Genomic DNA, 6,000 nt, shown 5'->3' with positions numbered 1-6,000 from the left:
AAGAAGGGATCGGTTGGTAGGTCATGTTCTGAGGCATCAAGAGATCAACAATTTAGTATTGGAGGGCAGCGTGGAGGGTAAAAATCGTAGAGGGAGACCAAGAGATGAATACACTAAGCAGATTCAGAAGGATGTAGGTTGCAGTAGGTACTGGGAGATGAAGAAGCTTGCACAGGATAGAGTAGCATGGAGAGCTGCTTCAAACCAGTCTCAGGACTGAAGACCACAACAACAACATCAACAACATCAAACTAATTACGCCCGATTTCTGAATTCTAATTCCTTGTCGTGTTTCAGACCTCACGTCAGTATAGTTCTTCCCTCCTCACGCCAGCCTGCGTGAGCTAAAACGCGTGCATTTCGGACTCCACTAGTAACACGGTGTTGGCTCTTCTGCCAACACAACACCCACCACTAACAACTGTAGTTTTCCCATTTGACCGATTTAACCGATGGATCGTTAAAGAACTGTCCCCCCTATACTGGAATATTGTGCCGTGTTGTTCATTAGACAACGAGCGTTTAGTGATAATGAGTTCTGTTAGAACCCTACAGTGTCTCAAGGAAAGCAAACTGTGCGTGTGGGTTGGTGAGTGGGTGGGTGGGCAGCGGTGTGCCGGCGGCGAGGGTACGTCGGAGCGTGTGTTGCGTTTGCCTGCTCGGCGGCCGGACAGTAGCGGCCGACCGTGGAGTCCGCTGGGGCAGCGCTCAGCGCTCAGTCGCCGCCCAACCTCCGAGGCGTCAACACCACACAGCGGCAGCAGCAGCAGCAGCGGCGCCGCCGGAGCATCATACCAGGTAGGGCAGCGCGCACACGCACCCTGACTAACTACTGCACCTGCCACCGGCAAACACGCAACCCGCAACACACTCGCGTACAACAAAGCGACTGAAAAGTCGCCGCCAGTGAAAAGCAAGCAAATATATCGCACCCCGTTAAGTACAGTGCCACGACTTGAAATAAATCGACATAAATAAGTCCTTAAAACTTATACTGGAATAGTATAGGTGTTATGGAAATTTAAAGTACGTAACTTTGCCAGTAAGTACCGCTGAAATCTATACATCAGTAATATGGACACGCAGTTCTGTTCTCGTAGAATGTGAGCTGTTTTCAGGTAATTATTATTCTGACATTGCCCTCACAGTATATATTTTCTTTAATGTCGTTTGTCGTTAGCAATATTAGCTTATTCCCAAGAGTTAGCAGCTTTCACTCAGTTAATACTAGGCAGAAATCAAATCTGCATGTGGGACGCACTTCCTTGAATCTTGTGCAGAAAGGAGTGCAGTATTCTGCTGCATCCATTTTCCATAAGCTACCACAAGAACTCAAAAATCTTAGCAGTAGCTCAAACACTTTTAAGTCTAAACTGAAGAGTTTCCTCATGGCTCACTCCTTCTATTCGTCGAGGAGCTCATGGAAGAGCTGAAAAATTAAGCAAATTCCAGTGTTACATTGTTGATTCTCTTTATTTAAACTTACGAATTGTCGCCTGAATATGTTACTTATATTTCATTTTATCAGTTTCTACTATCGTGTTATTATTTCATGTATTGACTCGTTCTATGACCATGCAGACTTCTCCTTAATTTGGTCCCACGGAACAATAAATAAATAAATAAATAAATTGTCAGTAATTTCCGAATTGCACGGCCTGCAGCGTGATGAGTAGTACAGGTGTTCTAGAAATTTCAAGTGCGTAACTTTGCCAGTAAGTACCGCTGTAATCTATACATTGTAATATGCACATGTAGTTCTGTTCTCGTCGAATATGAGCTTTTTTCAGGTAATTATTAATTATTAATTTCCGAATTGTACGGCCTGCAGCGTAATGGAGGTCACAGTATGACATTTTAATAAATAGTTGTTTCCTGTTAGCTGCTTAAAGTGTCATTTTTATTTCGTGCTATAAGCTTATGTCGGCATTATTCCCATTTTCTAGTACAACCTGCGAAGTAATATCACCAGTTACAGTTACATTTTCAGCAAGTACACAAAGTCCCTTCACCCATACATGTATTTTATCACCATTAGACACTTTCCTACAAGAGCGGGTATACAGCAACAGCAGTGAAGCACTATGCCTCGTCGACGTGTCTATCCTCATCGCCGCCACCGCGTGCCAGTTTACAAACATATAATTAGTTTGGAAAATAAACTTGGAACAAATGGCACTGCACAATCTGTTATTCTTAATGGACCATTTTTTTTCGTGGATGTCGAGTTAATTTTCCACTCGATGTTGCAAGTGGAGTAGCTGGCAGTGTGTGGTTTACTCTCGCAATTGTCCGCTGTGAGAACGCATCGCTTCCTGGGTTAGAATCTTTTGCCACCGAGATGTTGTCAGTTAGATGGCGTCTTAGATACCACGAACAAGTACGTATTTTCCGTGTACGCTCATGAAATGACAGCAAGAAAATAGCGAATAGACACAGACGAAGTTTTACATACGTTATGAACAACTTAAGTATACCTCTGCACATAATCCATCTAAAATACCACTCAATTGACATTGACTACATGTAATGATTGCAAGTTATACTACAAAATGGCAGTAATGCCGAAATAAGCGTACAGAACGAAAGACCAATAAACTTTAATCAGCTAACAGGAAATAACTATTCATTAAAATTATTAATTCTTTGAGCTCTCACTTTTCTTGATTTTCTGATTACTGTCTTGTTTTTGTGGCGAGCCCTCGCGTAATACGTCTGCCACTGTTCCATCCAACAAAATACATAGGTTATTTTTTTAGTTACTCTTATATAAGACGGCATTCGAACCTCCATGAGCCAACATTAGTACTTACGTTAAAATGAAAAATTAAAATAAGTTGAAATTGTTGTATAAGAGAAACGCAAAATTGTAATTCACGAAGATTAATAAAATTTAATAAGAAACGTCAATTAGGTGCAATTTAAGGAACACAACTTACGAAAACATAGAAGCATAAAGACGGATACGCAGGGTGACGGAAATTAACCTTATAAACTTCTAGAACTTTTAGAGCGGAGTGAGCGCATAATATTTTGAGTATTAACTCATGTTTGAAAACTTTGCGTTCTGCGACGGTGTCAGTTCAGGTGTGTAACGCGTCCACGTCTGCTGAGGAAAAGAGAAAAGTCTCAGCGTTTCTTGTCCTGGACCAGAACATGCTGCGTAGGTGCTCTGTCTGTAACGACGTTGGTGGTCGCGACGTCGACCCGCCGTTGTAACGCATCAGTACTGCTCTGTAAGTGCAGTGTATTCGGCTCTTTTTTATTCTGTAGTAATGTACACACGAGGTGTTTAAGTGTTAACGCTTAACAACTGTACTGCGTCACGCCTAATTCAATTTCTCAAACGGAAGTGGACGAGTTACGCATCTGAATTGAAACCGCCGCACAGAACGGTACGTTTCCGGGCATGAGTTCCTATACAAAATATTATCTACTCAGACCCCCTCTACAAGTCCTAGAAGACTGTAACGAGAATTTCCGAAAACCCTGTATAATGCAACAATGCCTTTCGCGGAGAAAAGGGATTTAATGTGGACTTCCTTTAAAGCAGAAGTGGTTTTTTTTTTTTTTTTTTTTTTTGTGCACTGCAGTGCACGAAATTTTGTAACATTTACAACATCTGTAATCGTGAAAACTGTCTCTGTTCCTTCAGACATGCGAGCACGTATGAAGGACATTGTAATTTGAGGTACAGACACTGCATAAATACTGATATTGTAATAATCAATTATATTAACACGTACATTCGACTTACCTTATACACGAAACGTTTCACAACTCAGAAGGCGCCGCCCTTCACGAGTGACGCGTGTCGTGGACACCCACCAGCACCATCGCTGAGGAGACACTGCAGTGACGCAGAGAGATAGCCTGCAGCAAAAGTGACATATCTGCCCTGAAGTGGACAAATTGAGAGGTTGAGTCGCGACGCTTTTCGTGCAAGTTGGCGTACTTCAGACGCGGTTTTTTTGGGTCAACAACTAAAAATTGCCCTTTCTTGACTTTGCTCACTTTTCTTGTCGATGAGTGATATCTACTTGAGGGGAAATAGTAAATACCGGGCGTTTCAAAATCAATATACGGGCTTTAACAGTTTGTAGCATTTTTTACGTTCAACTTACAGTTATAAATAATTCATGAAATAAAAGTGTAACTCAAACCGATTTGTTTCTATAAAAAATGGTTCAAATGGCTCTGAGCACTATGGGACTTAACATCTGAGGTCATCAGTCCCCTAGGACTTAGAACTACTTAAACCTAACTAACCTAAGGACAGCACACAACACCCAGTCATCACGAGGCAGAGAAAATCCCTGACCCCGCCGGGAATCGAACCCGGGAACCCGGGCGTGGGAAGCGAGAACGCTACCGCACGACCACGAGATGCGGACAGATTTGTTTCTATATACCAGTGTGCAAAGGAAAGTGTGTTGAGCGACAAAGAGTGAATGAAGAACGTGTTGAACGAGTATCTTTCACGCATAGCCTCAAGAAATCAGTTCGGCAGGGTAGCCACGACGTCTGTGTGGAGGCCTTTAAGGAGACATTTACAACTATGGTCTTATCGTTTGCAGTTGTTACAAGCTCTAAAGTCTACAGAATACGGTTTACGTGTCAACTTTGCAGAAGATTTGTTGCTGCTTGAAGATGAAGATTTTCTGGGTCATGTCGTCTTCAGTGATGAATCGACGTTTCACCTACGCGGAAATGTGAATACGTATAATAATGCGCATCTGGGGATACAAATCCCCACGAGATGGTACAGCTGCAACGAGACTCACCCAAAATCAGTGTTTTTTGTGCCATATCCCGGCTGAAGGTTTATGGATCTTTCTTTTTCGGTGAAGCAGCTGTACTAGTGTTTCTTATCTTCATGCACTACAACTATGCATTTCTCCTCAATTGGAAGAAGCTGAACAACATAACTTAATTTGGCAGCAATTTGGTGATCCGGTTCACTGGCATAATTAGTACGCGATTGATTAACCGACGTTGTACCCGATCGCTGGACTGGCCTGAAGTTGACAGAGCTTGAGTTACATGACCTCCAAGTTCACGGAGGATCTGACGCCATGAGATTTTTATCTGTGGGGGTTCATAACCGAACGTGGTATGTGCTTTCGCTACCACTTGATCTACCTGACTTAAGAAAATAACGTTTTTGCAAAATTAATCCATGAGCAAGGTCTGGAAGTATTCGCCTATCGACTCGATGTGTGACGAATGGTGCTCAAACTGAAGACTTGTAGGAGAAAGTGTAAGAGTTGCTCTTTTATGTGACGTATTGTTTATAATTGTAAGTTGAACGTAATAAATGCTACAAAACCTTAAAACCCGTATATTCATTTTGAAACAGCCTGTATTTTCGAGGGGTAAGTATAAATTAATCCGTATGAAGCTATGAACGTAAATGCACTCAGTCTTCATTCGTTGCAAAGAAACAGTCTGTTACGGGTGTAAGTTTTCTTTCGTGTATCGGTAAACCAGTTGCTACGCGTTTATTTAACGACTGTCACTTTTGTTCTGAAGTTCACCTTCTGAAGTTGTGCTTGAGTTTACAGCACTGAATTTTCCGACTGTGACTATGAGTGTGAAGTGTTCGTCAATTCTGCTATATCGTTTAAACATTCCGCAGGTGTTCATAAATGCTTACTACCCCGATTAGGTATTTGTATGAGGTTTTCTAATTTATTTCTTACATAAAAACGCTGTTGCTACTTGTACAGAATACAGTAGACGACTTCCTAACCGAGGGAGTACCAGATTCGTGAGCGTTTACTTGTGTTTTCGCAAAGCTGCATGATACTGGTGCAGGACCCACTCGCCAATATTTAATCCGAACGTTCAAATTAATAGAGTGTAAATGAGATAGAAGACATTATTCAGTTGCCGTGATGCAGTCCTACAGCAGTCACACGCACAATTTCTCCATTCTTCACATGAGGGGAAAATGGCAGACATTAGGTATGCATGGCCTGTATTCTTATATCTTCGATA

The 6,000-nt window shown here is 42.0% G+C and overlaps 1 protein-coding gene across 1 annotated transcript in view; it reads left to right on the top strand.

The window, feature by feature from the left end:
• Positions 1 to 694: 694 nt before the first annotated feature.
• LOC126428185 (sclerostin domain-containing protein 1-like) overlaps positions 695 to 6,000 on the top strand; it is a 469,785-nt gene continuing 464,479 nt past the window's right edge. Inside the window, exon 1 of the mRNA XM_050090098.1 lies at positions 695 to 798. The gene's annotated coding sequence lies outside the window, so the exon portion shown is untranslated. The remainder of the gene's footprint in view (positions 799 to 6,000) is intronic.

This window comes from Schistocerca serialis, chromosome 12 (genome assembly GCF_023864345.2).
Source record: "Schistocerca serialis cubense isolate TAMUIC-IGC-003099 chromosome 12, iqSchSeri2.2, whole genome shotgun sequence".
Classification (NCBI taxonomy): Eukaryota; Metazoa; Arthropoda; class Insecta; order Orthoptera; family Acrididae; genus Schistocerca; species Schistocerca serialis.
Note: the sequence above shows the minus strand (reverse complement) of the source record. Positions and strands in the feature narration are given on the sequence as shown.